This window comes from Pygoscelis adeliae, unplaced genomic scaffold (assembly GCF_000699105.1).
Source record: "Pygoscelis adeliae isolate BGI_AS28 unplaced genomic scaffold, ASM69910v1 Scaffold32, whole genome shotgun sequence".
Classification (NCBI taxonomy): Eukaryota; Metazoa; Chordata; class Aves; order Sphenisciformes; family Spheniscidae; genus Pygoscelis; species Pygoscelis adeliae.
The window spans coordinates 941,347-956,059 of NW_008824368.1; positions in this window are offsets into that span (position 1 = coordinate 941,347).

The window sequence follows — 14,713 nt, forward strand, 5'->3', positions numbered from 1 at the left end:
TTGGCATGACTGCTGACAGAGCAATCTCCAAAAAAGACGAAACCAACAAATACTATAGTGTGTTCTACTTCTCTGGTTGCATTTTCTATTTACCTTGGCTATAGTCACTTAGCACCAATGAACTTGTGACAGAGAAACAGTGATGACTAATGGATGCTGTGGCAGGTGGTATACATTTGAACTTTCCAGACATCAGGCAATAATTGCTCACATAGAGCTGTGGAAAATATGGTAAAAAAGAAAATCTGGAAGGTCCAAAGGTCTTATATTAGAAGAAAAACAACAAAAAACACCAAAAAATGAAGATTCATGTGGCTTTCATTCTGGTAATAAAGCTGCAGATGTGGACTCAGAACACGTCAACAGCTAATTAGCTACATCATGGCAGTGCAAATCACGTGCTGCAAAGTAATGAATGAGAAATCTCTTGCTGTATCGTGGGAGTTGTTAAAAGTATATATAGCTTGAGAAGGGATATAGCTTGAGAAGGGAATACCAGATTTGTGTTCCTTAGTGACTCCTATTGTCATTAAGAACACACCACTAATGCAGGCACAAAAGCAAGGAAAAAAAGACTTTTAAATGTTTAGAGGAACATGTTTTTGTAACACCAAACCTTAGGCAGATTATTTAATTGAAATCTTTACATACCACACTTCATTTTACACAGCACTTTTCATCCTGGAGGACGCAAAGTGCTTTCCACATGAGGGTTGTAGCTGCAAAAAAAGCCCAACAAAAATCCTTGAAAATGTGCAAATCTAATCCCAGTAAAGCCAGCAAACAGAAGCATAAATTAGACTGTGAGATCCAAGGTGGTGTTCAAAGAACAAACACCTTGTAAGAGCAAAAAGTAAACACCAATAGGAGATGAATTAAATATAAGTGAAGCAAGAAGCCCATGTAGAATCTGTGAGTCTAGTGGCTAGGAAGGAGCAACTAGTTAAAGGAAGAGATTGATGAGAATCAGGATGGTTCTCTGCCTCAATTTTAATCATCAGAACAGTGACTGTTTCCTTGCCTCTCCTCCCTGATAGCCACGATGAGGTACTCCCGAAGAAGGAGGGGAGGTTTAGGGCCAGGGGAGGTTTAGATTGGACATGAGGAAAAATGTCTTTACTGAACGAGTGGTTAAACATTGGAACAGGCTGCCCAGGGAAGTGGTTGAGTCACCATCCCTGGAAGTATTTAAAAAACAGGTAGATGAGGCGCTTAGGGACATGGTTTAGTGGGCATGGTGGTGTTGGGTTGACGGTTGGACTCGATGATCTTGGAGGTCTCTTCCAACCTTAATGATTCTATGATTCTATGATTCTAAGGAGATGACAGAAGAACGGGTGCTGGGATAAACTCAATACTTACGTGCCCTACACCACCAGGTCCAGGTGATTTATGCTTTAGGCCCCTTTTACAGATGTTCATGCATGAAGTAGCTGAGCTGCTGACTGCATTTGTCACAAACAGCAGCCACTTTTCCAGAGGACTGGAAAGCAGTAGGCATTGCATACATTTTAAAACTGATTCTAGAAGTGATCCAAGAAACTACAATTAATGATTTAGATGTGGGAATTTGGTCGAGCTGATCATGAAGTGCAGAAGGCGCTTACGGACTTGGCCCACAATCCCTTACTGGCAACGCAAAAGGCAGCAGCAGATCATGGTTTGCATCTCTTGTTGACCCCAAAATGGTGTCCCAGCACTGGATAAAAGAGGTGTAATATAATGAATAACTCAGTGCCAGAGCTTCTATTCCTACTGCTTCACGATGTAAAGATGAGGGGTCAAGGGAAATAACAGGTGAGAAATTCAAATGTGCTTCTTTGCATATCTTTGAAAAGACTGCCCTGGGAATTTGCTGAGGCCAGGACTCCTGAGAGGATTCAGCATACTTGAAGAGCAGGAACAGCCAGAGCAGTCCAAATTAACAGCAGTGAAGCATTTGTAAGGTGTATTGCGTGTCATCCTTCAGAACTGAAGCTGATAGCTGATCTTGAGAGACAAGTACAAATGAGACTTATAGAGGCAGACAGTGCCCATTTGCCTCTTTCAAGGATTTAATGCCATCTGCTGATGGCACCACATTTTTGTCATGTCAAAGCCAGGGCTAGAGACTGACCAAGGGAGGGCAATGGTTGGATCCACTACGATGCTGCATCTGTGTGCCATAAACACTCAGCAGAGCCCAGGTATGCCACCTGGCAGCATCTGCACTCCACATCACTCAGGTGATGGGGAGCTAAGGAAAGGATGATGGCTCACCATTTTTCTTGGACAAGCATGCGGCATGGTCTGAAAGACCCCCACATAGGGAAGTAGAGTTCAGCATATCACACCCAATCAGATGGAGGGCTGCTACAATTTTATCTGTGTTTTCAAGAAATCTAAGCACATTAAAAGCCAGTTCTAGGCCCATAAGTGAAACTGGCCAAAAGTAGAATCATAGAATCATAGAATCATTAAGGTTGGAAGAGACCTCCAAGATCATTGAGTCCAACCGTCAACCCAACACCACCATGCCCACTAAACCATGTCCCTAAGCGCCTCATCTACCCGTCTTTTAAATACTTCCAGGGATGGGGACTCAACCACTTCCCTGGGCAGCCTGTTCCAATGTTTAACCACTCTTTCAGTAAAGAAATTTTTCCTCACATCCAATCTAAACCTCCCCTGGCCCAACTTGAAGCCATTTCCTCTCGTCCTTTCGCCAGTTACTTGGGAGAAGAGACCGACACCCACCTCGCTACAGCCTCCTTTCAGGTAGTTGTAGAGAGCAATGAGGTCTCCCCTCAGCCTCCTTTTCTCCAGGCTAAACAACCCCAGCTCCCTCAGCCCCTCCTCATAAGACTTGTTCTCCAGACCCTTCACCAGCCTCGTTGCCCTTCTCTGGACACGCTCCAACATCTCAACGTCCTTCTTGTAGTGAGGGTCTTGTATACATGGGTCCTGAGTCCAAGTGGACTGGTATGCCCATGTCCATGCAGGTACACTCTCTTTGCTTCACTAAGCCTCTCTTACAACCATTTCAGTCCTCCCAGTGACAACATCCCCTTGCCCATGTCAGTCCCAGAACCGTGCCTGGGTAAAGTACAGGAAATTGCAGGCTGGCACAAACCAAAACCATGCCAAGGAGCCTGCTGACAAAGGGTATGGGCAACCACATGTCAGCACCTGGGGACATGGCCTGGCCTAGGTTTTTTCATGTGTGCAGATGGAGGGGCTGTGACCAGGTACAGAGTTAATCTGATAAACACAGCCAATCTTTTTTAGAAACATGCACTCCCAAGGAGCATAGATCAGGGATCATTTCATCTCAGCCTATGGTAAGGACCTAAATTAGGATCAAGCCCTTGAAAAGCCTGTTTCTCTTCACTCGCGTAAAAGAAAATTAGCTCAGGAGTAAACATCTATAACTCAGACACTTACAGTTAAGTGTCATGAAGTTACTATGAGGCACCTGAATCTGACTGTATGAATCAAAAGCTTGTGATTTCCAGAACTGGCTCCAGTGCTGATATTGCCTCTCACTATGCATTACTTCCTCAGTTTACCTACCTGAAGCTGTAGTTAGGAAAGATTACATCCTTCTGCAGCATTGAACCATAATAAAGATTAGTTAGTGCATGTGGCTAACAACAGTTTTGCAGAGCAAAGGGGTTATTAATCAAGTCTGATACTTAAACCAAGTCTCTCTATTGTGCTTGAACTACAGGAAAGCACACATCAAGCAACAAAAGGTAAGGGAGCTGCAGACATGCCATCAGCAACTACCAGTATACATTTGCTCTACATGCCATGGCAACCATGTTATTGTGGCTGTCTATACTCCTGATATGTGCTCTTGTTTTAGAGGTTTACATTGTCACCAGTATTGGATTGCCAAGCTTCAGGCTCCTGCCTCTAAGTGAAGGCATCCACTCTTTTTAACCTGACCTCCCCCATCCATGTACTTGTTGGCTCTTCCTAATGAACCCATCCATCTTTGCTCAGTGCCAATTCAAACATGTCAGTTCTTTGAATGGGAGGAAAGATCTTTAAAACATTTAGGAGTGATTTCAAAGCATTAGGATATCTTCGCTGAGCTAATAAATGCCCAGCTAATTTTACAAAAGAACCAGAGGAAAAGCAAATGTACATATGCAGACAGTGATGTCTCCAATTTTTTACATCTTTGGGTAGAAATGGTATTTTTTAGTCTTATATTAGTTCCAATTAAGAATTATTCTAAAACATTTCTGGGAACTGGAAAAAGTGAGTAATCCTTGAGAGAAATTTATGGACTATTTCTGTTTGGGGGGAGGCAGGAAACCGTCCTTGTGTGCCTCTTTCCACACATGGCCCGTGAGCATAAAAAAGGCGATAACATTTGGGAGGAGTGGCAGAGGCATTGCATTTTTCAAGTCCTCTGAAAGGTCTAGTTGCTTGGATTTGGAGAGCGTTCCCTCACAATTATTTGCAGAATGCTGCCACTTGTCCCGTGAGGATTTGCCTGCCTTTTCAGAAAAGATTCTCCATCAGAAAGCAGAGAAGAAATGGGCCTGGTGTAAACTGAATAAAATTTTTGGGAAGGCTTCACTGGGGAAAGGCAGAAGACAGACAGATAGCTGCTGTTTTAGAGGCGATACAGGAAGAACACTTTGCACATGTAATCATTTGTAAAAGTTTTTTAGCAGCACTGGCTAAAGAAGTTGGATAAACAAGATTTGGTGTTTTGTTTTGAGCATGTATCAGTTAGGCACAACTCTCCAGGAGATTCAGCTTGTCCAGAAAAAGGAGAGTCCTAGCTATAGTCACCACAATATGGATATGTACTTCCATATGTTGCTTACATTGCCAGTGAAACTTTCATGCCAAGAATTTCCTCCTAAGAGACCTCTAAAACACTGCATTATTGAAAAAAAGATGTTTTCCTCTGCAGGAGGGTGTGTTAATGTACAGAATCTTCAACAAAATGACAAACACAAATTCAACTACCTCTTTTCATATAAGAGCAATCTGATGGCTCAGAAGAAAATCTGATTTTTCTGTGTCTTAAAATACTGTAGGACTTTCTAAACCTTACTGATTTCTGAAGCCATAAAGAAAAAAGACAATATTATATTAAATAATTTGCAGGCTAAAAATACCTTTTCATTATCAAGTACTTGCAGAGAGGACGAACCTTAATGGATATATCCTCTTATCAATTCATTATTATTATTGCTGCTGTTGTTTTTATTGCTGTTACTGCTGTATTGTTATTCCTGTGTCTATTTTAAGCCACAGTCAGGACTGAGGTTTCACTGTAATTTGTATAAAAGTGATCCATAAAATCTACATAATAGATTACTGTTACTGCAATACATTACAGCTTTCATGGTGGGGCGGGCCTTTTCGCAGTGAATGTTTTCTCAAAGGATTATGGAAGAGGTCCCAGGAATAAAGTGTGAGCAAGCCTCCTGCCCCCATTTCACAGCTCTGTGGCTGCACAGTGGCCATGTGGGACAGCTTGTCAGGCAACACTTTCTTCCCAAGTTTTCCAGTAATTAAAAAGGCTGTGTTTAGTGTACACTTGTACTAAGGTGGAAAAATAGAAATCTCCTCTGCCTGCCTGAACACACACCAAGATATTAGTGCCTGGGATTTCAGTGAGAGCAGGGTCTTCTCAAGGGCTTAGCTCTTTTTTGTACTGTCTGTGAAATCCCCTTTCATCAAGTTATGTCTTTCAACATGGGCTGCTGCCACATGCACCTGAGTCCTGCTGTCTCAGTCTAGGCTGGCACCCTGTCAGCGTGTGCCATGGCTGCTGTTTGAAGGATGTGTGTGAGTTCATTTGGTGTGGTAGTTAATATGCATTGGAGCAGGCGAAAGGGAGGAATGTGCCTGCCCTTGCCCCGGTATGGGGTCAAGACACAGCTTGGACAGCTATGTGGAAGGGAAGGTGCTCCCAGATACTGCAGTGTAGGCAGCCACTTCAACGGTAGTTATTCACCAAAAACATTAAGACAGAGATCTTCTTCCACAAATCCATTTCTCTCTATGAAAGTTAGACCAGACCAAAGCAAAGCAAAACAAACCAAAGCAAACCACTTGGCTCTTATCTTGTTGCCAAACCTTTGGTGCCCATGCACTGAGCACGTTGCATTATCCGGTGGGAGGCTACAGAACAACCAAACTCCTTTCGCTCAGGGGGCGGCCAGGGCCATGGCAATGTTACAGCCCCTCAGTTTCCACAGCAAGAAAAACAAGGAGGGAAAAAACCAGCTTGGTTCTAAAACATCATGGCTCTGACGCCAATATTTCAAATGGGAGCATATAGTAAGACTAGTTTTATTTTGTGTATTGCTCAGCCTTAGGTCATATAAAACCCCTTACACCTAGGTCATATATGAGCCCCAAATTCCCCTTAATCCTCATGAACACTTCTCTGAGACAGGTGAATAATATTTCTAGTTCCTAGGTGGAAAAGCTATAGTATGGAGATTAACTCCTAACCGCACAAATGGAGTGAGGAAAAATTAAAACTGCAGAGACTTTGCCAGCCTACCCATCTCTTTGAAGTCCAGAATCCCTGGGCTACCTACTGCCATGAATCTGAATATCTGTGGTGTTGGTTTAGCTCTGTTTAACCTCCTAAGGGTGGCAAATGAACCTCCACTCCCTGTATGATGTTTCTGAATGAGAATCTGTGTCCATTTTATGTCCAAGCTGGTACAGAGGCCTCCATGGCACTTTCTACAGTTACCTGCTCCACCCAGATTTCCCTCCCCTCTTGTGTCGAAAGGCTGGTAGAAAACCCCAGGACAAACTGAAATATCCTTGCTGACTTGCCAAGGCTGGAGATCAGCCTGTCCTGGAGGTGAATCCCACCTGCAGCTGCAGAGCTGCATGCAGAGGCAGGACGTGCCCTGCTGTGGCCATGCAAACATGGGCTCACCTGACTCCAAAGCACGGTGGAGAACACATGGTCCTCTCCGAGCACAAACCCACACGTGATCACAAAAGGAGCTGTCGCTGCTTTCTTGGGTGACCAGGGACAGAAAGGAACCAAAAAAAATTGAGAAACTACAGGAATTGTTCATAAGAGTATTTTAACAACATGCTCCTCACACAGCTTCAGCAAATTCATGTTGAAGCCGTGGACACAGACATGTTTCCCGACGAATGCAGAGAAAATATTTAGAGCACAGCCCAGTGTCCAGCTGGTATATTGGAAATGTTTGACAGACATCACTGTCATATCCTTCTGGTTTCATTGTGAGGTCTTGGTGATGCTGTCATTGTCTAAAACACTGCCTGTGTCCTCAAAAAAAAAAAAAAAAACCTTGAAGAATGACAGTCCCTACTCCAGCCATTGTTAAAGGCATTTCATTTTTCAGTCCCTCAGACACTATCCCCAGAGCAGACACCAAAAGCTCTCTGTTCATAGCTACATCCCCACGTTCTTTCCAGGTCCTCAGCTCACCTCTCTGTTCCCCTTTTCTCACCGGTCCTCTTCCAGTATCTTTCACTGCTGGATGTCCAGACAGTTTCTGACAGGGAAGAAATACTGGGAGATCCAGTCTGATGATGAAACTCTGCTGACCTGGGAGCGTTCACCTCAACCAGCAGCACAGAAAATGTTCAGAAAAATATCCATGAATCCATTGCAGGCAATCTGGGTCACACTACAGGCATAGCACTCACTCTTCACAAAGATGCTACGTTGACTCTGATCCTTACCGGACCCAGAGGCAAAGAAACATGATCAACAATGATGAAACAGAGTTAATTAAACATATCAGCTGACGGTTGATCAGAAAGACTTGTCTTCACTTGGGAGCCAGTTACCAGGAGCCAGAACTCCATGCACCTGTCTCTTACTCTCCCTTTTTTCTCCCATGTGAATATAAACAAGTCTATAACATTCAGCAATAAAGTTTTGCTTTGTTTGAAACCTGGTTAGACTGGACATGGGAAATAGTTGTCAGTGACATCTGAATTGCAGTGAATTCTGAGCAAAAACATGATCCAAGAAAGAGCTGACAGTGGATGGAGGGAAGGGTGAAGAATCCCAATCCTTGTATTTGCTGGCAGCTGAAAAGGCAGCAGACGTCTTCATAAAACGTCTTTCCCCCTCCTGGGTTGACACAGTGCTGTCAGATCCAAAGGGCACAAACGCTGACTGTGCTGCCTGACATGCTTTAGCAGGGAGAAATGTTGCAGCCTGTGTTTGGCAGGGTGATTTGCTGACAGAGAATTTCATAGCCTTGGGGTGCAATTACCAAAAGCTCTGGCGCCTGCCGCATTCAATCTGTGTTTAGGTACAGTTGATAGGCGGGTACCCAAGGGGTACCCAGTGAGAGGCAGGAGGGCAGGATAAAAAGAGCACGTGGCGACCTTCCTGCGCCACACAGAGGGAGCGAAGTCAGCACCAGGATGTGGACATGGTGCAGGGGCCGTGGAGCAGGCAGGGGAAGCGGTGGGTCAGGTTTGGCCTGGGTGGTTGCTAAGCCTCACCAGCTGCATGCAGGGCTGGAAGAGAGGGGCTCAACAATGAACATATGCAAAAAGGCCAGTCTGAAGGTAAAAGAGGAATGGGGAGCAGAACAGGGGCTGACAACCTTCCAAGGGAAGGGGGTTTAATCTGGGACTTTTGTTTTATTTGAAGGGTTTTGATCCTCTGGTGGGAAAGAGATAAGGGGACTGCAAGGTTTCCCAAAGGTGCTATGCATGTGGAGTTGTCAGCCCATTCACCCCAGCTGCTGGGCTCGGCAGGCTTGGTCCCTGCTGCCCACCAACAGAATGAAGAGGCTGGTGCTGTGCTTGCCCTAAACTGGGATATCATTGGGTTGTAAACACAACATGAGGCTTGTCAAAGTGTCTCTATTTTAAGCTGGTCAGATACAGCTGATCCACTAAGGTCCTATCATCAGCTATCTTGGCCTTTTACAGGTGTAAGAACTCACAGAAAGACATGAAGACAATGCAGTTTACTTTGCTGTAAAGCTACAATGAGACTTGGCTTTCTTTTACACCCTGCAAGAGGGCCTCAGGATAAAGCTAATCCCACTCTGTCCTGTGTCCAAGTTCTCAGTTCCACTGTGCACAGTCCTAGGCTCATTTAAAAGCATTCAGCAAATAACAGAATATGTGTCAGATATTTTTTTAATCTGATGGTCTGGAAAATGTATGCAAAGTCAAAATGAAAAAATCATGTAGTTCAGTTCACCTGCTTACGAAACCTCAGTAGAATATTTTTCTCTGTGGTCTATGCCTAGAAAAAACATAGGAACAGCTGATGATCTTTTTTTTAGACTTCCTTTACTGAAAAAATCCTGCACTGATGAGTGATGTTACTAAATATAAAAGTGGATCTCTACAGTGGCCACATTAACAGATTGCTAAGTATTATGAGGCAAAAGTGTCTTTGCAGAGCTGCAAAGAGCAGAAAATAATGAAAACTTTGGAATCAGATAGAGGTGACCAGCAGGACCATGAGTCAGTAGTCACAGTACATGGAGTCAGAGCCAGCACAATCTGGAGGAACCAAAACAAACACTGCAGCATTTTTGGAAGGTGAAGACTGGCAAGTGTAGCTTTACCTGGGCAAGATGAAATGCAGCAGATGGGAAGATCCTGAGGGGGAGAGAAACTCAAAGGTGAGAAATTAAGCCTCATGGTCTTTGGCAGTCAACCAAGAAGTTGAGAAAACTCAATTGAAACTGTACAACAGCGGCGACTTATACACACATGTGCACACTCCGAAGTCGTGCCCTGAGCCGATGCAGCAGTGTGCAGAGATGCAAGGGACCAGACTCAATGGACCAGGAGCTGCGTGTTGCTTGCAAAACTTGCTGACAGCCATGGTGGACAGCCATCCCTCTCCTCCTTGGCACTGGAAAGCTTCTTCCTACGAGGAGTTCTGCTCACTGTGATACAATGAGGAAGTCAGAGCCCAAAAATGACAGTCATGGGAGAGACTTTTGTTTTTTCCAAGACTTAAACCATCCACCCAACTTGCCAGGAGTTAGGAAGAATGATCCTTGCACAGCTGACTGGTTGCTTGCAGGGCAAAGCTGTTGCTTTAGAGGGGCCAGTTTTGTCTTATAGCTTCTGGGAGGGATAGAAGTAGGTGAATGACTATTTCTGCTATTGGCCATTATCTCATCTGGCTTCCTCAGTAAAGATAGGCTGAGATCGACTCTAAAAGCTAACCTCTGTTGAGAATGGGGAGGGGAGGGTTACAGAACTGGGGGAGCCATGAGAGTTCAGCGATGAGAAAAGCATAAATTAACTGGGAAGGTACCTGAGTCAGATATCCAAAACCGGGGACCTGGGAAGGGAAGATGAGCAGAGCAGTGTCCATTACACCCTGGTGGGCATCCGAAGCATCCAAGGAGAGAGTCAGCTTTGCCCAGTGTGGCTTTGCCCAGAGAAATGGCAATGGTAATGAAAGCAAACTGTCACCAGAGTTGCCAGGATGGACTCCCAGCTCCCCTGCATCCACCTTGCATCAGTTTCCTCCCCTTGCTGTGAGTTGAGGGCAAGGAACTCAGTCAAAATTACTGTGGAGAGCAAATTGAGAAGAGGTTAGAACAAACTGTCTGAGGGAAGGAAAGTTATTAACATGCAAATCAATGTAGATAAGTCAGGGGGCAAGGGCAGTCTGACTTTAATTCATTTAACAGAATGGAGATGTGAGGACCTTATCTGACAAGAATTTTAACAGAGAGATAAAGCCTATGTGAGTGTTATGTGTGTTTGTGTGCTTCAAAATGGCAACAGGGGATGGTGAAAGAATATATATCCCTGTGGGCTATAACATTTACTAAAACAATTTTTCTCAACACCTCTGAATGCCCACTCCTGCACACGCATGCACTCTGCCAGCCCATCCGGTGCCCCAGTTCACATCATCGGAAAATTACCCAGCAGATTTTTTAGGAGGAAGGTTTACTGTAACTACATTCAGTTAAGAGCACTTAAGCTGCATTTATTTGGCAAGTAGTGTTGACTTCCTGATTTTTATGTGAAAGAGTTTTTATTTCAAAGGCAAGCCATAAAAGTAGGTTCCCCAGTCTCTCTTCTCAGCAGCCAAAGCAATACAGCACTCCAAATCTGTCATAGACTGAGGTGGGGATATTTTTTCTGAAAACCTGTTGTTAAAATATTGGCAGCACAAGGTTGTTTTAACATCACTGATTCCAAACAAAAGGAGAAACAGACATGAGAAGATTAAAAGACTAAAAACAGAAGCGTATTTTGATTTCCCAGAGAATACAAGATATGCAAGAGTTGTGTTTGCGGAGGATTGGTAGGATGAGGATTCGCCAAACTGGGAGCAGCTGTCATAGCAACCACATCCAGGCGGAGAACTGGTGTCAAGTCAGACGTCACCTGGAAGGAAACTTCCCCACTCAGAGGAACACTGTTATAGAAGGAAAACTTTGGAAGCTGCTGGCTAAGGCACCTTCATAAAACCTGGAAGATGCGGGTGAAGGAGTCCCTACCAGAAGGAAGTGATGCTTCGTGGAAGGGCAATGGTTTCAGAAGGAAACCTGGCTCATAGGCCTGGTTCTGCCTTTGGCTTGCATAGGCAGCTCTCAGCAAGACTACATGAACATCCACCTCATTTTCCCTGTTTCTCAAGTGGGGAGAACCATCCACCGCCTTTGCAAAATCCATTGAGACCTGCCAGTAGAAAAATACTGTATATGCTGACATGAGCACCAGGAAAGATGCTCAAGCTACATTAATGGCTTCTGGTTTTCTAGCAGATGTATACACAGACATATATTCAGCAGGCTCCTTTGCCTCCCTTGTGGGGTGGCTTTTGCACAGTTCCACAGTGTAGCGACACTAAGAGCTGCTCAGCAGTGACTGCAAAGTAGGTTGCCTTGCTGCACATTCTCTGTTCTCTGTTTAATGGCGTAGGGCATTTCTAGAGCCTCAGCAGAGCTGCTTTCAGCATGGACTGCCTGGGCTAAGTGAGGCAGAAGGAAAGCCGTGAGCTGGACACCACTCCCCAGCACCCATCTGCACCAAACCCACCAAAGTCCCATGCCCTGGAAGAGAGCAAGGCGGAGGCTGGGTGGCTCTGATGACACACGCTTTAGTGAAGCTTCCCTCATAGCATGAAAGGCTGGCATTGTGCTCACCAAGTGGGGGACAGCACCCGCTGGGCATGCCTGGCTACCCTGGGAACAAAACCAGCCCCAAATCAGCCTGCCTCTCTAGCTCCAGCCACGCAAGATCTCACATTTGTGCATGCTGCCCTGTCTGTGTTTGTAGTGGTGTGTAGATCCTGACACTGCTGTGGGTTGTATCAGCCCATGCTCACAGATTCACTTTCAATTTGCATGCTCTGGTCCTCTTGCAATGCCAAACAAGAAATACATATCTGAACGGTGCTTTGTCCAGGCTAGTTTATCTCACTTCTCAGAGTGCACATGCCCGAGGCCATGAGTCACTGTTCAGAGATGTCTTGGTATTGTTCATTTACTGCCTTTAATTTAGCATAGCTGAGTGTATAAGATATATTATTTTGAGAAATCTGGTTGCTCTCCTTTAAGTTCAGCCCTATAACGTTGAGAACAAAAATGTTGTCATTGTGCTGAACTGTAGGATGCTAAGAATAAGTGGGTACTTTGTCACCAGCAGTGACACTGTGGAAAGCAGTCCAATTTTCTTCTTGCCTCCCTCAGGTTGCTTCTCCATTGCTAAAGCTCCCCAGTGTGTCCCTTCATCATGTTCTGCTATTTTTAGATGCCGCTTCTCTACAGGCAGTTGATCCACAAATCAAACAAAGCTATGGAGTCTCCCAGTGTTATGGAGATTTTTGGAGGTTTAGTCCTGAACTGAGATCAGACGACAGTTGAGAATTCCTTGACTTTTTTTCATTAGGCATGGCTCACAAGAGGGAGCCCATGCTGTGCCTGTAATCCAAAGCCTCCTCAAGGAACTTCAAGTTCTGTCAGGTCCCAGAGAAGAAACATCCTCAGACCTAAGGAATAATAATGCAATGGGGCCCATCATCCTAAAGCCTGCTCTCATATTCTGTGCAAAAAGCGTAGGTTTCTATCGGATTCTGGTTTTAATACTGGTAAAGGCAACAGCTACATCCTTGAAATTCAGTAGCATGTTTAATGTTTGTGGCAATTTTCTGCTTCCCTTGTATTAGTGTTCAATACAGCAGTGTACTAATAAGAAGCCACAATGGAACGCTGACAATGTGGGAAAGTCATTACGATATCTTTCAGCTACTTGAGGTGACATTGTTTTCCTACAAAACAAATTGCTTATCACAGACCCCATTACTCAGGAGACAGTAAACAGTTTCCACAATGCATGCCTCTTAGGCACTAAAAGGATCTTCAGGACATTTGTCAACCTCACTTGATTTTTGGGGGGAAGCTTTTTTATGCAAATAAGTCTAACTTCATGGAATATACTGAGCAACATAGACGTGTTTCTTCTTCCTGTTTTAACCCATTAAGAAAACATAGGTGGCTGTAGATACTGGTGTGGATTCAGACAATTGAATTAGTAAGGAGATTGGTGAGGGGTAAACAGGAGCAAAGCTAGAGGTAAGTAGACTGGAAAAAAAACAGTGCTAATATGGAAAACGTTACCTCCTTATTTGGAGGATGACGTCCTTTTGTTGTGTCCTGGAGATCAGTGGGTACTCAGGGCAGTTAGGGTGGCAGGCAGGGTCCAAGTCTATTGCCTTAGCAGCTTAGTTGCTGGCACTGTCAGAAATGCTGTCCAAGATGTGCAGAAAAGTTCTCAATCACCTCTTTTTATTTGCTTATCTCATAGGTGCCATGGTTCAATGGTTTATAGTCGTCAGGTGTCAGGGACTTGTCCTCTCTTCAAGCCCATGATGTAAAGGAGAAAAAGATCTCTAATTTACCACTATTCCTGAGATCTCTCCCCATCCACAGTGTTGCAGCTGGTTAAAGCATCATCACAAGGTGTTTTGGGAGCAATACCTGTGCTACCTAAAACACCGGGCAGCTTAAAACCACCTGCCCCAGAAGCTGGGTTGTGAATTGCTTGAGCAATGTATTTAAGGACTGTCAGTGCCTTCACTCTGTATTGCTATGAAAGGAAATAAATGTTCAGGTTGACTGAAATGGCTCCAAGCAGCTAAGAACATTTTTTAATTGTGCTGAAGGCAGCTCTGGATGGTCCTGCTGTCTTAGCGGCAATGAAAAAGGAACAGCATGCTTTGCTGCTAAGTGCATTTATTTCTTGACTGTTGAAATCATCTGTCTGAACAAGGCTCAGGCAGCAATGTTTCCTAATTATGAAGGCCAGTGAAGTACCCTGCACTGAGTGCTGCATTCACAGGAGTTTTACTGTGGCTCCCAAAGGAAACTGCATATGAACTAGAGAGCTGAGTCTTTTGTGAAAAGCATTTGCCTATGTCAAAAATACAGCCCTGGAATATTCACGTATGGAGTGAGAGTATTTGCAACAGTGAATACAATGGCTTCCACCAGGAAAAGCAATGTCTTGTAGGAGTAGAATTAGGGGAGGAGAGAAGAAAGGAGAAGTGTGAGGCTTAATAAACATTTAATTACACCTCAATATTGCTAATATTGGATAAGCCGGAGACAAAACAGGCTCCATTGCCTGGAACAGAAGTTATTGAAAGACCGAGCAGCAACCATCTTACACTTATGTGCATGAGTCTTCTGATGCAGTGTTGGGAATTTCAATACCAATTATTTTCATTCAGGTGTGTTATCAA